This window comes from Lissotriton vulgaris, chromosome 10 (genome assembly GCF_964263255.1).
Source record: "Lissotriton vulgaris chromosome 10, aLisVul1.2, whole genome shotgun sequence".
Classification (NCBI taxonomy): Eukaryota; Metazoa; Chordata; class Amphibia; order Caudata; family Salamandridae; genus Lissotriton; species Lissotriton vulgaris.
In genome coordinates, this window is record NC_141698.1 from 603117373 (window position 1) to 603129665 (window position 12293).

Sequence of the window (12293 nt, forward strand, 5' to 3'; positions counted from 1 at the left end):
GCGGAGTAAAAGATTCAATCCCGGTGGGCGTGGCCTAATGCGGACAGGGTGGCAACCAGGAGGGTCTAAAAACCCTCCTGTGCAGTGAACCAAGCATGTTTAGCATAATTAGTGACGAAAACCGACGCACACCAATACTATATGCAGGCGGAGCGGACACGCGGCTTATGGAACCGTATTGATTCCAAGAAGCCCTCGCATGGGAGAGCAGAGCATGTGCGCTGCTAACGCCAGGCAGGACCTAAAAAGTGCCCTGCAACTGATGGTAAAGATTTCTTTGAAATCAAAAAAATTCTCCTTGAGAGCCAGAGCGGCGCATTCCAAAATGAAGCTTGTTGGTGTCTTGGATGTCCATGGGGGATCTGTGGTAAGGATAGTCACCAGAACTTCTAGGGAGGCCTTCTGGGGGATGTTAGTATAGAAGGCTTCGAAATCTAATGTCACCAAGAGATCGATACCTTCTGGCTCTGTACAGTTCTGTATGAGGTTCAACACTTCTGCAGTGTCCTTCAGGTAGGTGGGAGACTTTATCACCGTGGGTGTCAGGAAATGGTCAGCAGAGCAGGTTGACACCCTCCTTGAGCCTCTCAGTAAATTCTGTGACACTACAGAGACATCCAAGACACAGATAAGCTACATTTTGGAATGCACCGCCCAGCTCTCAAGGAGAATTTCTTTGAATTCAAAGGAAAACTTTACCATCCGGTGCAGGGCACTTCTATGGGGAGCACCTTCACTCCAAGTTTGGCCTGCCTTTATATAACTGACGGAGGTATATAGAAGATATCCTTATATTCTGGCAAGGGGAGTTTGACACCTGCACAGAATTCTGCAACTGGATGAACACGCTAACCCCCTTTCTGAAGTTTACCAGTACTATCTCAGACCAATCTATACCCTTTATGGATCTACTAATTTCAGGAGAAGGAGGTAGATTGTTTACTACCAACTACAAAAATAAAATAAAAACACCAACTGGAATAGCTTGCTACTCTATGAAAGCCATCATCCAAAGACTTTTTTACAAGGCAACAAACAATCTACGAGACCTACTTGTACATAGATGTCAGAATGCACCTTGGGAGACTCAGACCACTATGTGGTGTCTCCCTCATGTTAAGGGACATTATCCACGTGGGTCATGCACAGTCTCTCCCTTCACCCAGACAACCAAGACAATTGACATTGGGCTGCAAAAGCCATGGGAGCAGAGACATCATATCAATTGTAATACGAAAAACTGTATTTACCTCATTGCATGCCCTTGCAGTTTGAAATATGTAGGTAGGTCTACAAGAATGGTCAAAACACGTATAAACAATTATCGCAGCACAACATACTGTAAAAAATCAACACCAAGATGTGCTCTCACTTTCTTGAGTCAAACCATACCGTGGAAAGTCTGAGGTGGACTATCATTGAGGCAAATAACAAATGGAATACCAGTTCACTCTTTGCAGAAGAAGAGCAGTGGGTTTTTCGTCAAAAAACACACATCCAAGGATTGAACAATGACATTCCTTGGTCTGAATGCGCAAGCTGATAAGCATCTGTCCTATGACACCCTTTTGTATTTTCCCCCTGAACCAAACATTTCCTGTCTGATCCAGTTCATCTATTGAATGACCATTTCAAGATCGATCTCTCTAGCCAACAGCACAATCTACACAACATGATTGAGCTTATTCATGTATATTCACTAGATGTCACGAATACACGGCCATCCTTTCACCCACCCTCTTAATTTAGGGTTCCGCCCCTCTCCCATTGTGATTTGGCTGCACACTACCAAGTGCCAATGTTGATTTAGACCTTTCTTGAACATTTGGAGGGACCCGGCGGTACAAGGCGGATACCCACATTTTTGATGGAGCCATGCATCCGCTCCTTTAGTCCCTTGTGTAGCTATTTTGCTGGTTTCAAAGGACGGCTTAATACCAGTATTGGACCCAGACGTGTCCCTCCTGTAATTTGACTGGACACCTCTTCGTGTCTACTCTGGATTCGATCTCTCATGCATCAATCGCTATCTTTTTTTGCCAATACCTTTCGACTGATCCCAATGCAGAATGCGTATCCTACCCTTCTATGGAGCCATGAATCCTCTCTTTAAGTCCTTTGTGTAACTCTTTTTGACATTTCAAGATAGCCACCATACATCAGTATAGAACCCGGGCATTTCCTGACCACGCCCTCACATGCAACGTCACTTCCGAACCAGGCTTCTGGATCAACAGACTCCTCCACTATAAGTAGGCGTATTTGCCACAAAACCGGCTCCTCCGGTTGCGGCAGACACGGTGAAGGCAGACCCCCCCCCCCCCCTCCCGACGCGTTTGTCAGGTGGGGGGGTCTGCACAATAAAAGCATCCAGCTTAAAGATTTTCGTGTGTGCTATCCACCTTTGCTACATATGAAGTTGCTGTGTTGGAGAATATATCAGTCTCTCACCACGTCACCACCAGGCAGGCAGGAATAGGAAAGACCACGCGAGTCCCAATCTATTTTCGGCAGGTTTTATTAGAAAGGAGAGTTTACCAAATCTGACGCGTTTCGGGCGTCCGCCCTTGGTCACAGATCGTCAGGCTAATGAACAAACACCCTTATAAACGATACACTGCACGATTTCAATTAAAGTTTTTGTTCATTTGCAACACCATGTGATGAAAGAATAAAAACTGAAACACACCACACATATCTGACCTAGATAGTCTGTTTTTCAAACAATAAATATTGCACATGGAATCGGAATAATGGAAGTATGATTTTAAATATCTGCAGGTCAATTGATAAGTGCCTTAAAATTATTTTGACAACCAAATCCCGACAAGATGTGAAATTTATAAAAAACAAATGCTATAATTTAGCAAGTTAAAATAACAAATTATGAATGCTTGAACCAGACGAGCTGCCGGTAATTCAAAGATCATTATATATAATGGTTACTTAATATTTGAAAGTGCAATGTGCATAAGTAAAGTGCAAATGCCATGTGCAAAAACGCAAGGTATTTTGTGCAACCCAGCATATAAATAAATATACATATAAATATTTATAAATAATTTAATGGTAAAATCTTTTTAGATCATTATTTAATAGATCTAATCGATAGGATTTTAACCATAAAAAACCATTATCATTTCTCACCAGCAGTTTGCTGAATTTCTGCATAAATGCATTGATAATTTAACTGCAATATTCACATCATTGATGCACAACATTTTTTGCAGTTGTGCCAGTCAAAAACATCATCCAATAACTTCCAAAATATATTCCAATAAAGTATATCCAAGAAAAACAAACCAAAAATTATCATAGTGTCTGTGTCCCAAAAACAATGAGAAAAGTAGTGTGAATCCATTAAACCAGTGAATAAAGGAAAAAAACAGAATGTGCATAAAGTATAAAACAAGTATAAAATATGTATGAATGAAATTCATAGTAAATCGTGATAGGGTAAGGCAGATTAAAACAGATCATTTGCACGTATTACAGTTATAATAGAGGGTATGGTTATAAAAAAACATGTAAGTCTTCTGTTGTGTTCAATCCATTAGGAAACCTGCTGTCTAGTTCAATAATGAACTGTGATTCAAGCCTCCTCAGCATTTTCTCCGTCACCACCTCGCCTAGGTTTTAAAACGGAGGCAATAACATAGTATTCCAGGCATTGTAAGTTGTTATTGTGTATTGCTTTAAAATGCCTGGCAACTGGGTATGTGCCATCAATATTAACGATGGCACGTAAGTGCTGAAGTATCCTGGCATGCACCTGTAGCTTTGTGCTGCCCACATATCTAAGGCCACAGGTGCATGTCAGGACATAGACAGCAAAGTCAGTCTTACAGTTGAATGTGCCCTTGATATCTTTAGCAACTGGACTGAATGGAGTAGAATATTGGGAGGTGTTTTTCCCGAACTTACATGCTCTACATGTAGAGCAGCGTTTAAATCCCTGCCGGGATTTTAACCAGTCCTCTTTTTTGTCAAGCTCAGGGAATTCATGGCTGATCTGAGTTTTAAGGGAGGGTCCCCTTCGATAAGTGACAACAGGATTGTCTGGAAGCCTAGGGGCCAGAACCAAATCAGTTTTTAAAACAGGCCAGCACTGTTTTATAATAGATTTAATCTGTCTGGCCTGTCTGCTGTACCCGGTAATAAGTCTGGGAGTTTGTTCCTCAGTTGAATCAATTGTTGTTACTAACTCATTATTGGTGGAGAATAACAAAGACTCAAGGGTTCTAGCATTGGTTTTCTGAATGGCAGTTCTGAGAATAGATTATTTGTATATATGTATATATATATATATATATATATATATATATATATATATATATATATATATATATATATCACTTTAGTGTCTTTGTGCATTTAGATATTGATCTCTTACGTCCGTTCCCTCTTGAGAAGTACGACATAAGTTGTGACAAGCGATCACCTGCTGTATGTGTATCACGGTTTTACCCTTCATGTGCCTCCTTTTCTTAGCCACTTTACTTTCAATGTGGAAGATAAATACTTACAAATATTTTTTTTCTCTTCGTCTTTTAGGTTGGATTATTTTTTTGGGGCGACTGTTGACATAATATTTTCCGGCACCATTACAACTAGTCTTACTGAGACTTCGATTCAGGGAGTTTCTCAGCCGTTTTTTTTCAAAAATAAGTTTCAGTCAGTCAGTCAGTCAAAATACACTTTATTCGATTTTTGTTAAAATCATAAAAGGCAAAACATACATGTATTTAAAAAGACATTTTAAAAATACCCACAGTTCATTTTGTTTATACATAGTGTCCATAAAAAAGTCACTGAATTGGTCACCATTATACATACGAAAAATAGCAGTTAATGTATTCATTTTTAATTTAAAACAGAGCAGTTCTAGGGATTCTTTTATTTCTACCTCTGTGCGCGGCTGTTAAAAAACTCGCTACACAAAAAGTGACATGTGCGTCCGGTAACCTTTGGAGGTAAAGCAAGGCAGGTCTCACTTGTATAAAGCCCAGTGTTTTCAGGAGGGGAATTAAGTATTTTCTCCTCTCAGTATCGTAAAATACACAAAAAAACAGGAAATGAAGAGTGTCCTGATTAGAGAACTGATCGCACTCACAGGGTGGTGCATGTTCTGGTTTACCCCACGTAGGGAAGGTGCCTAATAGATAGTGGATTAAATTCAATCTGAATCTGGTTAACAAGAATCTATGCAAGGGTTTAGAGACATATTGCAGGTATGGTTCCATTGAGGGGGAAGAGGACAAAACCAGATGTGCTCTTACTAACGGTTTATTAACCTCATATTCCTCTCTCTCTAAACGTGTCCTCCCCTGGAATTCCTTCTTAATCCATGCAATGTCCGCTTTCCTGATTGTAGATGGTGTTGTATATAAATCAGGTCTTCCGAGGGCAGTGAATGATGACTTTATATATCTCAGCCAGGCTATTTTCATTGCCCCCTCCCTTGCAGTCACGTCTTTAAGGATTGTGTGATTTAAAGACAACTCGGTATTTAACCAGATATTGGCCCAAAAAAGTAAGGGGGCCATTTTCAGTCCATCTATAATATAAGGTAGGCCAACTTCCTCATGTATGGAGTATGTAGGTGTGGAGTTTGGGACCGACAGAATTCGTCTAATGAGTTTGTTCTCTACTATCTGCATACTATCCAGATTAGTATAACCCCACAGTGCTGCACCATATGAGACTATTGAAATGCATTTACTTTTGTAAACTTTTAACACGGCTTCCATTGGTTTAGCCCCTAGTCTTTTAGTAAAATCCAACAGGGCTGCTGTGGACCTGGCTAAAGAAATACATTTGGCCTTAATTTGCGGGACCCAGGAGCCCTTCTCATCAAACAGGACCCCTAGATAAGGAAAAACCGGGACCCTGGAGAGAGCCTCGCCGTTACAGAAAAAGGTTTTTGTATGTGATTTGTTTTTTTGTGGACCCACAATCATTGTGTGCGATTTAGTTACATTGATTTTTAGATCCAATCTGGCCATAAAGGAGCCAAAGAGTTCCAAAAGGGTCTGTAGCCCGATTCCCGTGCGGGCGATGAGAACAGCATCGTCTGCATATAAAAGAGCCGGTATCTGCTTCCCATCTACCCGCGGGACATCAGCGTTGCCTGCTAACAAAGACTTCCCTAGATCATTAATGTAAATGGTGAATAAAAGTGGGGCTAAGATACAGCCTTGGCGGACACCTTTATTTGACCTAAAACTATCAGAGCATCGCCCATCCCTGGTCACCCGGACCTTCGTGGTAAGGCTTTGGTGCAAGCTTGCTATAAGGGCTACCAGGGGTTCCTCAATACCAAGCTCGCGCAATATAGCCCAAAGCTTGGCCCTATTAACCAAGTCGAAGGCCGAGGAGAGGTCCATAAAGGCCAAATATAGTGAACCCTCCCCGGCCACCGTGTACTTCGATATTAGGAGGTGTAAATTTGAGCATTGCTCTAAGGTTCCCCGTTTTTCCCTGAAGCCATATTGAATCTCTGCGAGATCCCCACAGGTCTCCAGGCTTGTTCTCAACTTTGTCAATAAAACTCTGCCCAGAATCTTAAAGGCAGAGTCTATCAAGGAGATTGGGCGGTAACATCCTGGATTCTCCCTGTCTCCCTTTTTAAAGATTGGTACTATGACAGATGTGTTCCATGTTACTGGAAAACATCCATCATTTGTTGCCCTGAAGACATTTGTAAGTACTTTAGACCAGGTAGTTGGGGCATATATAAAAAAGTCTACCGGGACACCGTCCGGGCCCGGAGCCTTATTTTTCGTGGAGTCCATTATGGCTTTATATACCTCCTCCTCATTAAATTCTACTGCCACTAGGCCCCTGGTCGGTCCTGTCTCATTATCATTTACAGGGTCATTGCCGCCATATATATTTTTAAAATGATCAACCCATTTCTCGTCACTGATGATGCAGTCGGAGATTGTGTTGATCTCCCCAGAGAAGTTTCTTTAATTCCCCTTAACACTTCTTCATATTATACCTGGTCCTGATGAAACGCTAAGGATCCCTTGCGGACCAACAGGGTGTGAAACATGTCGACCCCATGATCTTTATCACTATACACACTATTTGAACCAAACTATATGTCCTCATTAGTGGAAGATCAGTTTGGTTTCTGTTTTTATTATACCATGTGGACCCAGGAATAAAAATCCCCTTTTTGGGCCTACCTAGGTATTTTTAACCCACGACTGCACTAACTCCACACACCTGCACTCACCACCAAGGTGTTTTTTTACAAAAAGATCTCTGCTAAAGAGCCCTCTCGTGGGGCCTGTCGGGAATTGCAGCGCCGACCACAAGAGGAGCAAAAATGCCAATGATGAAGCATGACACCTTAACGGGTGTGTGAGGGCAACTCTTCAAAATAGAGAATTTCCCCTATGATATACATCCAATGTGGGATTACTGCCAGAGCTGGGGACGTTGGAACTGAGAAAACGGGTACCAGTCTCCACACCCAGCTAAAGTGCTCCAACTTTCCGGTCGTGTTTGCTACATAAAAATGAAAAAAAAAATCATTTTCAAGAAGTTCCTCAGTTCAAAAACTAATTTTAATAAATTCTTCTAACATAATCAGAAATACTACGGTCAGGTCCACTGGAATTATACTCTAAGGAAGCACCAAATTATGTAATAGGGTTGACTAAATTATGTGGCAAGAATAGGCACTTTTTTCAGCATAATGCAGTACATTTTTTATATATTAAATCATCATTTTTACACCTGATAAAACTGTCCGAGAAAAGATATCACCTCATTACTACCAGCGTAACAACTAAATGCAGAAATAAATAGCTGAAAGATGACCAGTTAACATTTGTGAAGGGCCTTCCATTGTGTGCAAACACATGAAGCCACATTTTTAGTAACTTTTGATCTGTCTGAGCTAGAAACAAAATTTTTGTCAAAATCTGCAGATTATACAGCAGATGATGGATTATGTGGCAAGTATGGCAATTCCATAATTGTGAGGAAAAAGCCACGGCCGCAGAATCAAATACTTTCAGTGGCCCTGGCTGAGGTGAAACGATTGCACGTTTTCATTTTTTGAATTTTTAAAACACTTCACCATATTCTTACGTGATCTGTGCTGCATGATCGACATGCCATGTATTTTCCAGGCTCCGCTTGTGTTTGGGCTCTTGAGCGAATGCCAACCTGTGGATCATTGTCCCTAATAATTTGTTGGCTTGTCCCTCCTATACCTTGCACCATAGTCCGGACCACTAGAATTTTACGGCAGGAGAGGACTAAATTATGCGTCAGGGTTGAATTATGCTCTAAGTAAAGGCACATTATGCGACGTAAAGCAGCATATTTTGTGATAGTATTACTTTATACAATACAACAATTAGCAACAGAAAGGTGACCAGATAACCTTTGTGAAGGGGTCTTCCACTTCACAGCAATACAGGTAGTCATGGTTTTAGTAAGTCTTGATCCATTCAAGCTAGAAACAAGTTTTGGGGTTAAAATCTGCAGATTATACAGCAGTTGATGAAATATGTGGCACATGTGGCAAATCCATAGATATGCTGAAAAGGCCATGCCCTTGCATAATGTCAGTGGCCCCTAACCTTAGTACAATGGTGTGAGGGTTCTGTCAAGCATAGGTTTTGTACTGGAAGGGGCCTTTCTAGTATTAAAAATATCCTTTAAGACTTGTCCCACTGTATGTGTGCAGTACAGTGCAACACACATACAAAGTTTGAAAAAGATGGAGACTTTAAAAGTTGCTCCACTGTTAAACCTGCCTTGAGGAGACAGTTTTTGCTTCAAATTCCTGTCTGTAAATGTTAGTAGAGGGGGGTTTACCTCAAAACCTATGGGTGGGTGTATGGAAACGCCCATGTACCACCCATGCTCCCCTGATAGAAAGAGGTGCAAGGTAGGGCATGCTGCTATTTTGTGTTAATGTGGGCTACTTTCCCTCACAAATCATGATTTGCATTGAAAAGTAAATCCCACCACAACATTGTGTGCTGGCATTGCGTCACTTTTGTGATGCAAACTTATCACTAAATGTTAGTAAATCTGAATCAGAATCTCTAAACAGGTACTTGTCAATATTATTAGGAGGCTTTATGTTCTTACTCCAAGCTAACACCAGGTTACTAAATGACCAATGCAGAGCAAATGTTTCTGTACTGTGTAAAATCAGAAGACAATGAAGAAGCAAAAGTGGTTTGGACATGAAACTAAGCATGCCAAATATCTGTAGTATTATTCCGGATTGTAAAGAAGATCTAAACTTGCTTGAACTGTTATTTAGGTGAGGTTCTTGCAGAGCGGTAAATCATAAAAATGTATAAAGACCTTAAATTTCAGGGGTGACTAAAAATGTAGCGGTGCCAATTCACCTAACTGCACATTTGTTTTCATGAAAATAATAGGTTAATTTTCGCTCTCTCTGCCGCACCAAATTGCAGCTGTGTACACAGAAGCATGTTTGAATCATGTCTTTGAAATCCATGTGCCTCATCCAAGATCTCCCATGTAGGCCATGCAACATCTTTATAAACTATGCAGTCCAAAAGGGTGCCCAGAATCACAATGCAAATCAGAATATATCAAAGCAGTTGCCAGATTATTCAACACTATATAAATACAAGAGTATCAAACAACCACTTCACTGCTTCTTCTACTCTGTAGCCATCACAAGTGGTGAGATGTGGATGCGGGCTTTTTAGATCTAGCAAGGTTGAGGACACCTGGTCAGGCCAAGGCCGCCACCTCATTAACTTGTGAGGATTCTAGAAGACGTCAGACAAGAGGGCCAATGGAGAAAGTGAGTGCCACCCTGTACTGTGATGTTAACAGGCGATATTAGTCAGAGGCATTGCTAAGCACAGCAGGAGGATTTAATGGATGGCGAATTAACATTCACAGAGCCCAAGACCCATGGGGGCTCAACCCAGCCCTTGGAACAAAGTAGGGGGGAGGTCCTTAAATGTCATGCCATAGAGTGTGTATATATATACATATATTCGAAAAGAGAAGTGAATATGTTCACATGAGTGTGAGCATGTACTGCTATTTTTGTGTCTATTTTTCTCTCCTTAAATTGTGGTCTTCCAAGTTATATGCTACTAAACAGAATGCTCCAGGCGGTTACAAAGGATACCAGACTCTAAAGTCTATCAATTCACAGAGCCGTGACCTTACCACTCCCGAGACATCGATGTACAATGCCTAAGAAATTCAGCCTCAGACCACCTGTTCTTTATATATTTGTTTTGGGACTATCGGACCTCTTCTGGTGTCCTGGGTATAGGCTGGAGTTTCACGGAAGGCTCCAGCCCGACACGACTTCTAGTCAGGGGTGCGTAGACGAAAATGAGTGGATTTGCGCCTCTACGTGTTTCGGTGCCTCATGCGTGTTTGGTTGTAAAGTGTAGGCTTAACAGTGGGGTCTTGAGCGAGTCTTTGTGTTGAGTTTGGCGAGTATTTTAGATTGTCCCGTTGGTGAAGCGGTCAACGGCATGCCTGGCTGGATTTTAAGTCTACGAGGCGGTGGCATTAAGGAAGGTGGCAGCTTTAAATATTAATGTCTAAGGCCATCGGGAAAGGGTTGTGGATTTCCACGTCCACGAACGCCGCGGATAGAATCAACGGGTTGCCGAGTACATGTTGTTTCGTGGACCGGCCCCAACTGATGAGAATAGAATCGCTGAACTTTAAATTCACTTCTGAAGGTTAGGAGCAGTAGTGCGTGGGTGTTTGCTGTGTCCCTTCTGCAGGAGGTAAATATTATTATAGTTGATATCTATGACTTACCGTCCTCAAACTGCTCCTTGTCAGTGTTTTGCCCATGTGAGTCTCCCTTTGACTACGCCATCGGCTTTCTGACCACTCTGCGCCCAGTGAGTCGAGCTAGGGGGGAGGAGGCTGAGCGGTGAGAATTGCCACGCCTCCTCTCGGGGGCGCGCGCGCGCACTTCTCCCCTCTATTATGGTAGCTGAGCTGATAAAGTCTCCATGTTAGGATCAGGCGGAAATCGGCCTCCGTTTCCCCGCCCAACTACTAGTTGCCTGACAACAATAACAAAATTTAAAAACTGAAAGGCGCAGCGCGGCTCGTCAAACTCAATGTTTTCAATATTTTACGCATTTAGTAACCAGAGCAGCATATCGCTTTTGCAGTGCTGCTTATTAAAAGCATAACATATTGTAAAAATAGAGTTTGGAGAACCGCGCTTTTCGCTGAATGGGGCGATTCTTACGGAGACAAACAAAAAGGCGAAAGGCACGCTTTTGCTGCCCAAAGAAATAATAATAACAAGCATTTGCAATGCAATAGGTCTCGCATTTGCGAAATTTTCAGCTCTTAGCATTGCAAATGATAATGCCTTTCGTTTGTTTTACAAAGCAAAACATAAATAAAAGACATTGTCATTTACAATGCCAAAAGCTCAAACTCACGTAAATGCGAGACCTATGCATTGCAAACGCTTGTTTTTATATATCAACGGTAGAAGAGTGCTGATAATCCACTTTCTTATCATTTCAAAATCATTGGTTACGGATGTGATCATTGCCACATGATAGGGCGTATTTGTATATTTGAGGGATGTTAATCCCTTGTAGAGCTCTGCCGTGTTGCCATGGTATTGGTGTGGATGCAGCGGTCAGATGTGGCAAAGGGTTGTTAGCTAGGGTTGAGCAATGAGTGAGGAGAGGTAAAAATCATACGCCTAGCTAGGTAGCTCAGAGTCCGGTCTAAATAGGAGGTAAAACCTCAATCTGGTCGTTGGCTGCATAGTAGTATAACATTGTACTGCTCTATTTCCACCAAACCACAGACAGGACAGCAGTCAGACCTAAAATGATTTTATCTTCATTGAGATTCCCTACTTACTAAGTGCAGAATACTTGTAGAAGGGATCTTTTGTAAAGTCACTGCTATCAATGATCACTCTGATGCTTTAATGTGCTTCAAACCTCTATTTATTAATACAAGTACAGTTATATTGAAGAGCGCCGGCCGGTGCTGCCTTCTCTCCTCATCTCCAGCGCGCTAATGCTAAGCGCGCGCATCGCCTCCCAAAATGGCCGCAGGCACGTCACGTCTACGTGACGTGCATAAACTAGTACGCTCACTACATATCTCCCCTTTTTTCCCAAACATTAAAGAGTCACTCACAGTTCATTGTCCAATTCAAAATCTCGAAATCTGGAGGGCCTTACCACCGGCCTTCCGCTCCTTGTTATCCTAATGGGGTTCTCCAGGGTTCCTTGGCTCTGCATCTCGGAGCCTTCCATTCCTTC

At 41.9% G+C, this 12293-nt stretch overlaps 1 protein-coding gene across 1 annotated transcript in view; it reads right to left on the reverse strand.

The window, feature by feature from the left end:
* NDE1 (nudE neurodevelopment protein 1) overlaps positions 1–10951 on the reverse strand; it is a 189754-nt gene extending 178803 nt beyond the window's left edge. Inside the window, exon 1 of the mRNA XM_086941441.1 lies at positions 10804–10951. The gene's annotated coding sequence lies outside the window, so the exon portion shown is untranslated. The remainder of the gene's footprint in view (positions 1–10803) is intronic.
* Between the last annotated feature and the right edge of the window lie 1342 nt (positions 10952–12293).